This window comes from Geotrypetes seraphini, chromosome 1, assembly GCF_902459505.1.
Source record: "Geotrypetes seraphini chromosome 1, aGeoSer1.1, whole genome shotgun sequence".
Classification (NCBI taxonomy): Eukaryota; Metazoa; Chordata; class Amphibia; order Gymnophiona; family Dermophiidae; genus Geotrypetes; species Geotrypetes seraphini.
In genome coordinates, this window is record NC_047084.1 from 370,692,718 (window position 1) to 370,704,755 (window position 12,038).

Sequence of the window (12,038 nt, forward strand, 5' to 3'; positions counted from 1 at the left end):
TTAGCAGGTGCATTTTAGTGCATGCTGTTTACTGAGTCCTTAGCGATCCTAAAAAGGAGATGGTAAGGGCTCCCACATTAATTTTTTTTAAATGGCCGCCAATGTTCCCTCTGAGTTGATATGAGCAAAAACCTTTCTTCATGAGCAACGGATTGCATTGACATTAGTGAAATTTTCCATTACGTTACCTTGTGAGCACTTCTTACAGATTTATGCATAAACACTCGCAGGGGAGGCTGGAAATGAGACATACTCTGCATGCTTTCCCTTCTTGTTTGCCTGAACTTTATAGCTATTCTGAATTTCACCTATCAATATTTTAGGTAGATTGCCATATGGCCACCAGGTTTCAGCTATGCTAGCCTTTAATTTGCTGTTGAGTTACCAAACATTATCTATATTAGATGTACCTAAGGCTAGAGCAGCAAGTTGAGAACCAGGGAATCCAGGGTTCAAATACTACTGATACTTCTATTACTGTTTCTGAGATCTAGGACAAGTCACTTAACCACCCAGTGCCTCGGATGGAAAACTTAAATTGTCAGCCCTCCAGGGACAGGACAATATCTATTGTACCTGAATGTAACTTGCCTTGAGCTGAGAAAGGTGTAGTCCGGCACTGTTCCCTCTAAGCTGAGCAGGAGTCCTCCGCCTACAGCCCTGCCAATAGGGGGTGCAGTTTGCTATCACATTTTCAATAGTGAGGGACAGGCAAGCTCTGCCAGATCCCAGGGAACCTGCCTATCTCTAGTGAATGAAAACACAATATTGAAGCACTGCCTCCCACTGGTAGCAATGCAGTTGGAGGACCCCCACTCAGCATGGAGGGAACAACTTGGTGTGATGCAAATCCAAGGTCCACTGCCAGGCATTGGATACTACGGCTCCTTGTGAGCTTGGGCAAGCCGCCTAATCCTCCAGATTGTGAGTCCTCCAGGAACAGAAAAATGCCTATTGTATCTGAATGTAAACTGCTTTAATAGCTTTCAGGCATGCAGGTAGTATATAAAACATTAAAATAAATATAACTTTTGTCATCACTTTAGTTATCTCATTGTATTGTGTACATTCCTGATCATTATTATCTCTTTGGCAGGAAGTACAGAAGACCTCGGTCTGCTCATTCTTTCTTCAAGATGCCATCGCAGAGACTTATGGATCTTGCCGAACCTAAGACAGATTTCTCAAAACTAGCGGAATACTGGTTGGTTGTATTCTAGTAGACTTTTACTTTTTAATCCCCAGCAGATGTATTGCCAATTATTCGTTTAAAATTTTTCTATATGTGTGTCACATTAATCAATAATAACACACACTCTCACAATGTCAGATAACAAATTTCCCTTATCATACAAATGATGAAATAATGAAATGGTTTCCTTTCAATGTAAATTTATCTACTCATCTACTTCTTCTTCAATCTTCTCATAGTTGTTAATATTTATTTTATATCTTTTATTTTTTCAAACCGATCATTCATATTCAACTGATAATACTTTGAAATTGAAATTAGACAGGGGATTAAGAAACCACAAGTGCTCGCATCAGTTTGATTTTTAGAACTAGTCTTAGTCAAGACTGCCTAATGTGTGCTATCATAGGTTTCAACAGTTCCCCTATAAACTAGCAAAAGTGTTCTGTAGGCGAGAGCGGCAGAAGGAGCCACACCCTTAGCAATTTACCAAAAGGCATTAAACAAAATTTGATGAAGCTCAGTTTTGAATGAAATGGAGACGCTCCGTAATGAATTAGTAACACCTACATAAGCTAAGTACTTTCAATATTTATTTAAAGAGAGTAAAATAGTCCGCATTAGGCAGTCTTGATTAAGACTAGTTCTAAAAATCAAACTGCTGCGAGCACTTGAGGCTATGGGATTATTATATAATACTTTGATCATGTTAATGAATTTAGAGCCAAAGCCAAAGTATGAAACAGATAATCCCATTCTATTCTGTCAAATGCTTTTTCAGCATCTAGGGAAACAGTTACAAGTTGTTCTTTGGAGGAGTCAATATTAGATAGAATATTCCAAAGAAGTCTTGAATTATCATTTGGAAGTCTATTAGGAGTGAAACCATTTTGATCTCTATGGATGAGATTGGGGAGAATATGTTTGTCTGTTAGCTATTGTTTTAGCATATATTTTATTGTCAGGATTGATTAGGGAAATAGGTCTACAATATAGTTATCTACAATATACAGACAAATCTTGGTTTGTGAGCATAATTCATTCAAGAAGCATGCTTGTAATCCAAAGCACTCGTATATCAAAGCGCATTTCCACATAGGACATAATGGAAACTCAGACGATTCGTTCCACAATCCAAAAACTTTAATACAAAATACTATACATACTCATATTGCAAGACCTCGCTCATTTAGAACAGTCATTACACTCTCACAGTGTCAGAGAGAGAAGAACCATCGGTTCAGGTGTGATGTGTGTATACTGTATGTACTCGTATTGCAAGACTTTGCTCATTTAGAACAGTTACTACACTCTTGCAGCATCAGAGAGAGAAGAACCATCGGCTCAGTTGTGATGTGTATATACTGTATGTACTTGTATTGCAAGACATTGCTTGTATATCATGTTAAAATTTAATGAAATGTTTTGCTTGTCTTGCAAAACACTCGCAAACCAAGTTACTTGCAATCCAAGGTTTTACTGTAGTTGCTTACTTTGGTGTGATCAACATCAGGTAGATTCTAAAAAGGAACCATTATGGGAGCTGTCTTTGGATAAGGCTTGGAACAAATAGTAAAGATATATGGACTTAGAAGATCTGATAATGCCTGATAGAATTCTATACCAAAACCATTGTTTCCCGGTACCTTGATTTAATAGCTTCTTGTATTTCTTTAATGGTTATGGGCTTCTTTTACTAAGCTGTGATAGCGGTTTTAGCACATGCTTAAGTGTGCGCTAAATTGCCACATGCGCTAGACGCTAATGCCAGCATTGAGGTGGTGTTAGTTCTAACCATGTAGCGCGGGTTTAGCGTGCGTGGCAATTTTGCGCGCGCTAAAAACGCTATTGCAGCTTAGTAAAAGGAGCCCTATATCTTTTTCAAGTGAATGATTTTGAGATGAAGAAATTGTTGGATGATTGAGATTCTCAGTGAAAATTTGAAATTCAGAAGAGGAAAAATTTATTTCTGAGGAGTATAGAGTTTGACAGTAATTTTGAAATTGTTGTGCTATTTCAATATCATACACTGTGAGATATTGGATGAGTCAGTTATATGAGAGATTCTGGATCTTTGGGCCTTGCTTTTTTAGTATTGAGACAATACTTGTTGCTTGTTCCTTGTTGCTTTCAGCATAATATCTTGAGTTATATATATGTTCAAAATGTGAAGAGTCTCTTTTGTGAATACTGAATTCTATTTATATTTCAGGGATTGGAGTTTAATATTAGTTTGGGGTTTGAAGTTCGATATGTATTGAAATTCCAGAGATTCAATTGCTAATTCCAAATTATTAATAATTCATTTACATTCTTTATTTTTCCCAGTTGTATGGTTTATGATACATCCTTTGATAGTAGCCTTAAAGGCATCCCACCAAATGTTGACAATTATAATCAGTATATTTGTGTAGTGCAAAGTAGTCTTGTATTTTTTTCTCTAATACAGGAAACAATTACTTTCTATTATTCATAGATAGGTAGTTCAAATAAATTATCCTTCTTTTAATAGTGTTTCATTGCAAATTTCATTTAATCTTGCATATCTTTATATTCATATATTCATTGACTACCGTATTTTCACGCAAATAACGCGCACCCGTATAAAAAGCGCACACGGGTATAGCGCGCAGAAATCACGATGATATGTACAAAAACTTTGGTATACCGCGCTCACGGGTATACCACGCATGCTGCCCGACGCTCCTTTCGCCCGCCCTGACTTTCCGTGCGCTGTCCCGACTCTCCGTTCACCCCCCCTGACTTCCGTGCACTGTCCCCCCTTGAAGGTCTGTCCCCATCCTGAAAGCCTGATACCCCCCCCCGACGTCCGATACATCCCTACCCCCGAAGGACCGCCGACTCCCCAACAATATCGGGCCAGGAGGGAGCCCAAATCCTCCTGGCCACGGCGACCCCCTAACCCCACCCCGCACTACATTACGGGCAGGAGGGATCCCAGGCCCTCCTGCCCTCGACGCAAACCCCCCCCCCCCCCAATGACCGCCCCCCCCAAGAACCTCCGCCCGCCCCCCCAGCCGACCCGCGACCCCCCTGGCGACCCCCACGACCCCCCCACCCCCCTTCCCCGTACCTTTGGTAGTTGGGCCAGAAGGGAGCCAAACCCTCCTGGCCACGGCGACCCCCTAACCCCACCCCGCACTACATTACGGGCAGGAGGGATCCCAGGCCCTCCTGCCCTCGACGCAAACCCCCCTCCCCCCCACGACCGCCCCCCCCCCAAGAACCTCCGACCGCCCCCCCAGCCGACCCGCGACCCCCCTGGCGACCCCCACGACCCCCCCACCCCCCTTCCCCGTACCTTTGGTAGTTGGCCGGACAGACGGGAGCCAAACCCGCCTGTCCGGCAGGCAGCCAACGAAGGAATGAGGCCGGATTGGCCCATCCATCCTAAAGCTCCGCCTACTGGTGGGGCCTAAGGCGCGTGGGCCAATCAGAATAGGCCCTGGAGCCTTAGGTCCCATCCTGGGGGCGCGGCCTGAGGCACATGGGCCCAACCCGACCATGTGCCTCAGGCCGCGCCCCCAGGTGGGACCTAAGGCTCCAGGGCCTATTCTGATTGGCCCACGCGCCTTAGGCCCCACCAGTAGGCGGAGCTTTAGGATGGATGGGCCAATCCGGCCTCATTCCTTCGTTGGCTGCCTGCCGGACAGGCGGGTTTGGCTCCCGTCTGTCCGGCCAACTACCAAAGGTACGGGGAAGGGGGGTGGGGGGGTCGTGGGGGTCGCCAGGGGGATCGCGGGTCGGCTGGGGGGCGGTCGGAGGTTCTTGGGGGGGGGCAGGTTATTGGGGGGGAGGGGGGTTTGCGTCGAGGGCAGGAGGGCCTGGGATCCCTCCTGCCCGTAATGTAGTGCGGGGTGGGGTTAGGGGGTCGCCGTGGCCAGGAGGGTTTGGGCTCCCTTCTGGCCCGATATTGTCGGGAAGTCGGCGGTCCTGCCGGGGGGGGGGGATGTATCGGACGTCGGGGAGTCGACCGGGCAAGAGGGCTTGGGCTCCCTCTTGCTCCGATCGTGGATGCGGGTGCGGGTGGGAGCGCGTGCGAGCGGTCGTTCGGGGTGGGGGTGCGAGCGGTCCTGCTGGGGGGGTGAATCGGGCGTCGGGCGGGGTGGGAACTATGTTTTAAAACTTTTGTATACCGCGCTCACGCATATAACGCGCGAGGGATATGCGCGGTAGGTAAAAACACGTATAACGCGCGTGTTATATGCGTGAAAATACGGTAGTCTTTAAGCCCGTTACATTAACGGGTGCTAGAATAGATGTGTCTGTCTGTCTCTCTCTCTCTCTCTCTCTTTGGCCGCTGTCTGTCTTTCTTTCTTTCTGTGTCTCCCCTTGGCCGCTGTCTGTGTGTCTCTCTGTCTTTCTGTCTCTTTCTCTCGTTGGCTGCTGTCTGCCTTTCTGTCTCTCTCTCTCTTTCTCTCATTGGCTGCTGTCTGTCTGTCTTTCTGTCTCTCTCTCTCTCTCTCTCTCCTTGGCTGCTGTCTGTGTGTCTTTTTGTCTCTGTCTTTCTCTCTTGTTGGCCGCTGTCTGACTTTCTGTCTCTCTCTCTCTCTTGTTGGCCACTATCTGTGTGTCTTTCTATCTCTGTCTCTCTCTTTCTCTCGTTGGCCACTGTTTGTTTTTCTGTCTCTTTCTCTCGTTGGCCACTGTCTGTCTTTCTGTCTCTCTTTCTCTCGTTGGCCGCTGTCTGTCTGTCTTTTTGTCTCTCTCTCTTTGGCCACTGTCTGTGTCTTTCTGTCTCTCTCTCTCTCGGCCGCTGTCTGTCTTTCTGTCTGTCTCTCTCTCCCTCCTTGGCTGCTGTCTGTGTGTGTCTGACTTTCTGTCTCTTTCTCTCTCTCTCTCATTGGCCGCTGTCTGTCTTTCTGTCTCTTTCTCTCTCTCTCTCGTTGGCCACTGTCTGTGTGTCTGTCTGTCTTTTCCCCTCCCTCCCATTCCCCGCCTGTGCCCTGCTCACCTTCCTTTGGCCGCCCCCCACACCACTTCCCTCTCTGCAGCAGCGCTACCAGTCTTCAGCGCCATGGCAGCGAATAAACAAATCCTCATCCTCGACCCACCCAACGAATTCAAATTCAGAGGTAAGGGGTGTTGGTTCGCCGCCAGGCAGGCAGAGAGCGTGGCTCCTGCAAGCTGCATCAGTGCTCTAACCCAGAGGGGAGAGTGGAGGCGGAGGAGAAGGCCGTGCGACCAGGGAGCAGCAAGGGTTGTGGCCTTTCCTCCCCTAGCTCCATAGCTCAGTCACCGCCGCCGCATCCTTCTCTCCCCAATGTCAGCTCTAAATGTGCACACGTGCATGAGCCCCCCCGAACATTCACGCGCCGCATTCTAACATTCTTCCGGACACGGAGCTACGGATCACGGAACACGTAGGTAGGAGTGCGCATCCGCGTTTAGGTTTTTATTATTAGTGATAACTAATTGCACAAGGACCTCAGCGGCTATACTCAAACTGTCTTTCTCATGTATAGTTCGAGCTAACTGTAGCAAGCCTCCTCAACGGTCTTTGCATGAGAGAATCATTAAGCTAACTGCAAAAACAGTGCCCACTACGAGTAGGAAATTTGTATCTAAGACCATAAACTAACTGCAACAGTAGTCATGTAATTTATGTCCTAGTTTGCCCCTATAAAATGATTTATGTTGGGAGAAGTAGTAGGCACATTAAGATCCGTCTCAATGAACACAAATCCAGGATCGTTACTATGGACCTCTTCTATTAAACTACGCTAGCAGTTTCTAGCGTGAGGAGTCGTGCTGAATGGCCCACGCTGCTCATAGAGTTCCTATCAGCATCGGGAGCAGCGTGGGCCATTCAGCTCAGCTCTCTGCGCTAAAAACTGCTAGCACAGTTTAGTAGAAGAGAGGGTATGTCTGAATCAGCTCCGATTGTTGCACATTGGTTGGAGAAGGGCCATGCTATAAAGGATCTCAGATGGCGTATTATTGAGCAGATTGAAGTAGGGTGGTGATCATGAATGGTTTCTGAATTATTGTGAACAAAGGTGGATCTTTGAATTGAGAGCTGTCAGTCCTTTGGTTTCCAAATGCGGAACTGGAATGGATGACTTTAGTTTGAATTTCCAGGGCTGTATGTGGGTGTTCTGTGATTAGTTGAGAGTGTGTTGACATCATTATTTAAAGATAGGGTAAAAGACACGGCCGCCATATTAGAATGGCACGGAGAATGTGGTGACTTGATCTATATGGTGAGAATGTATAAGATTTGGCTATTTATGACTGTTATTATGAATAGTTAGAGTTTTGGTACCTTTTAATAGCGCTTTTTGTTTGTTTTAGGGGACTATCCTTGATACAGCTGATAGCGAAATGTGAATTCACATCGGAGCCCCTCCCTGCTGATTAAGATAAGTTTGCTATGGGCATTGTTTATGCAGATAGCTTAATAATTTTCTCATGTAAATGAAATATTTATGACTAATAAGGAGGCTTGCTACGGTTAGCTCGAACTATACATGAAAAAGACAGTTTGAGTGTAGCCACTGACGTCATTGTGCAATGAGTTATCAATGAATATATGAATATAAAGATATGCAATATTAAATGAACTTTGAAATGAAAAGCTATTAAAAGAAGGATAATTTATTTGAACTACCTATCTATGAATAATTGAAAGTAATTGCTATATGAGTGTGGCTTAGGATTTGGACTGAGTTATTATAATAATAATAATAATAATAATTTTATTTTTATATACCGCCATGCCCAACGAGTTCTAGGCGGTTCACAGCAATTACATTAGGATCCGCATTGACATGCCGATTTACAAACAATGTATTGGATTTACAACACCTTCAGCCAAACATGGCTGATGAAGCGGAAGAGGGAAGGAGAGAAGGAGGAAAGCGATCAGTAGAGGGGGGGGGGCTGGGCCGAACTGGCTGATTTTACAACAACTTTAGCCGAACTTGGCTGATGAGGAAGGAGGAGGGTAGGGGAGCTGGAAGACAGCGATCAATAAAGGGGGGGAAAGGGTCGAGCGTGTGGCCAGGTAATTCCGGAGAGGTGGCATTATGGGGCTTGTTTGTTGAATAGATAAGTTTTTGGTATTGCCTCACTCCTAGTTTTTGGTTTGTTGAATAGATAAGTTATTGGTATTGCCTCACTCCTAAACTGATATTATTAGCCTAAAAGCTGAAGATTGTGCATCAGCCATGTCCACTTGTTCTGAACCACAGCTGTTGTGAGCAGAGACTCTCTTCTTATTTTCTTAGCCTTTGAAAATGAGGTTTAGTGTGCTATATATATTTCTTGCTTTTTACATTGTCGATTAGAGTAGTAGGATGTTGGCTCGTTTAGCTCAGCCCTATAGCGGATCTGCGGATGTCACAGCTTTGCATGATGCGCGGGGAATACTGCATCATAAGACCGAGGATAATAGTCGTATTCTGCAGGACTTTTTTGCTGACTTGTATGCCTCGCCGGGCCTGGACCTTCTTGATGCGGGGGGGGGTGTCTATTTGGACAGCTTGGATCTGCTCCGTTTCTCCGTTGGTGACTCAGCTATGCTGGAGCTCTCTATAGTTGCAGAGGAGGTGGAGTGGGCGATTCGTGCTAGCCTGTTGGGCAAGTCTCTGGGGCCAGACGGCTACCGCAGTGAATTTTATAAGTTGCTAGTCGCAGAGATCGCTCTGTTGTTGTCTGAGATCTTTAATTTAAATGTGGCCAAGGGCTTTTTGCCTTGCTATTTGAACCTAGATCAGATTATTGTTCTTCCTAAGCCGGAATCCTATAGCCCCATATCCCTGCTGAATTTTGAGATGAAATTGATGGCTAAGGTGCTGGCGAATCGATTGGCCTGGGTGCTGCCTTCCCTGGTGTCAGAACAGCAGGTGGGTTTTGTGCGTGACCAGCCGGTGTCTAAGAACCTTCGACGTATCTTGTTGGCCTTGGAGAATGCCGGTGTGGATGGTACCCCCGCCTTATTTGTTAGCTTTGACACCGAAAAGGCCTTTGACCGGGTGCGGTGGGGGTTTCTCTTTGCTGTGTTGAGGACATATGGGATGGGCCCCTTTTTCTTTAATGCTATCTTGCGTTATATATGATCCAGCAGTGCAGTTTTTGGTGAACGGTGGCCTTCCGACCCCCTTTCCAATTCGTAGGGGCACTCATCAGGGCTGCCCTCTATTGACCTTGTTGTTTGCGCTTTATTTAGATCCTTTGATAAGGGAGCTGCAGCCTTCAGCTGGGTGCCACTCATTTTAAATTAAGGTTGCGGCCTTTGCCAATGACCTTTTGGTTTTCTTGACTGACCCGCACTGCTCCTTGTCTACTCTCTTGGACAGCGTTCGGGAATATGGGGATTTTTCCGGGTTCGCCTTGAAAAAATCGGAGGCATTGGTCTCCACTGAGCGTCTTCAGAGGTCTTGGGGGGGAGACTTTCCCATTGAAGTGGGCTGATTCTTCTTTTCGCTATTTGGGCATCCAACTATCCATGGATGTTTAGGAGTTTTACCGGTTGAATGTATCTCGCTTGCTTTCCACTACTGGCTCGATCCTGGCTACTTGGCGTGACCTGCCCCTCTCCTTGATGGGGAGAGTGCATCTCTTTTGGATGGTTTTGTTCCCTAAGTGGCTTTACGTTCTGCAGACACTGCCTCTGTGTCTCTTGCGTAAAGACATCCTGGTCCTTTACTCTTTGTTATTGAGGTTTTGTTGGGGGGGCCAGAAGCCTAAGCTGCGGTGGCAGTTGCTGGTGGGCTCTTGGAACCAGGGAGGCTTCGGAGTGCCAGATATTGCTCTTTATAATCAGGTGTGCCTTTTATGACATGTACGGGATTGGGTCATGGGTACTGATAGCTCCATGGAACGCAATTATTTTTATCCTACTCTCCCTTCTTCATGCTCGGCTGGCGGTGATGCCGACTCCCTCTAGACATAGTATTTTGTCTCGCCTGCTTTAGGAGGTATGGAGATGGTTACTGCCCCTTTGGCAACAGGATTCCCATGTTAGTGTTTTGTTGCCTCTGACTGGTAATCTCTCCTTTCCACCAGGGTTGCTTTCCTTGGTCTTTGGACCCTGGTGGGCTCGAGGCTTTGAACTTCTTTTCCAAGTTCTGTGGGATGATGGGACGCTCCTGTCCTGCGAAGAGTTGCTGCAACGTGGTCTCCCCTCTCCGGGCCTTGCCATTGCTCATTGTCAATTACGGCATTATGTGCCGTCTCTTCCTGAGGGTTCCCTTTCCCTGGATTGTGGGCTTCGTTTTCGTGCCTTCTTGGAGTGGGGGGAGGATCCTTAGCCTCGAGTCTCGGTTTCCTTATTTCATAAATAGCTTTGTGCTCTTGGGTCCCCTCGGGACTTCTCCTTTATGTTGGAGGCTTGGCAGAGGGATTTGGGGCAGGAGCTTGGGGGCGGATATTTTGCTTCGAGCTCTTAAACGTATCCCAGTTTTGGTGCATAGTGCTGAGCTCTGAGAATGCCACTTCAGGACCTTGTTGAGAGCGTATACCTCCCAGAGTCGGGCCTACCATATGGGCTGTGTTGACACCCAATACTGTCTCACTTGCCACATGGAGGTGAATTCTTACTTTCATGGCCTTTGGGGTTGTGAAGGTATTCAGAGCTTTTGGGGGGCTTTGGCTTCCTTTCTTCGGATCCTGATGCGTGTTCCTGTCCCTGTCTCTGTATTTCATATGCTGTTTGCTTATTTCTCTATGTTTTCTGTTTATACCTCTGCTGAAAAATTGTTTTTGAGCAAATGTTAAATTCTGGGGAAAAAGTGTATTTTGAATTTCTGGCTCCCTCCTTCTGGTATTGGAGGAATAAATTACACGAACTTCTAGGATGGGAGGCCACCATGGCTTATTCCTCTCGCCGTCGTACCAGAGACTTTGTTCGTATTTGGTCTCCTTATTTGGACAGTTTGTCTCCCTGGACTGGTAGTCACATTTTGAACAGACTGCAATTGTATCCTACCCCGCCTATCTGACTTCCCTTTTTTTTTGTTTTTTTCTGGATTTGGGGGGAGGGGGATGGAGGGGTTTGGGGGGTAGGGTGGTATGGGGGTTAGGGGCAGCTTGTAACCTAGGAAGACATCAGAGTCCAGTCCTCGGGGGGGGGGGGGCTTGTTTTATTTACTTCAATTCTTGTGTGCCATTTTGAATTTGTGGGTGTATGGTTTGTTCTTGTTAATAAAAACAGATTTAAACATAAAAAAACCTCCCGCCCAAAAAACCCCAAACATATATAGTATCCTAATGCTTTAAAAAAAACCCAAACATATATAGTATCCTAATGCTTTACAATAAAATCTGATCTAGTATTTATTTTTCAAATTTTATTTGACTTGGCTTGAGTTGGCTGAATAAATAACTCCAGGTGCTGATAGAATCCTGGCAAAAATGAGTATCTCAGTTCCAGGGCAGGGTTAAGTCATAGTCAAACTAGGCATGTGCCTAGGTCCTAAAATGATTAGATAGGGCAAGCTCAAGAGGTGTAACTGAATGGTTTACAAGGCAGAATTTTGACTTGCTAAGTGCCTTCTGGCACAGGGAAGAGTACCAGGTGGGAGGAAGGGCGTATAGTCACCATTTTGTACAGAGATCTGTCTCTTCTCCCATTGTGCTCTATTCAGCAGGAAGTGATGGTAAGCAGCAATTATTTCCTGATCTGCTAGTTTTCCTCTGTTAAAATCACATTGAAGATATAAAATGTATTTAAGTGGAGAGCCCAATGCATTTATTTGTCTAGGGCAGGTGCATTCATTGTTGGTCCTTGAAGTCTGCAACTCAGTCGTTTTCAGGATTTCCCTAACAAATACACATGAAAACTATTTACATACAGTGGAGGCAGAATGGAGGCAGTGCATGT

General features: G+C 45.9%; 1 protein-coding gene across 1 annotated transcript in view; it reads left to right on the top strand.

The window, feature by feature from the left end:
• Nucleotides 1-1,111: 1,111 nt before the first annotated feature.
• THEGL (theg spermatid protein like) overlaps nt 1,112-12,038 on the top strand; it is a 105,756-nt gene continuing 94,829 nt past the window's right edge. Inside the window, exon 1 of the transcript XR_004539412.1 lies at nt 1,112-1,204. The gene's annotated coding sequence lies outside the window, so the exon portion shown is untranslated. The remainder of the gene's footprint in view (nt 1,205-12,038) is intronic.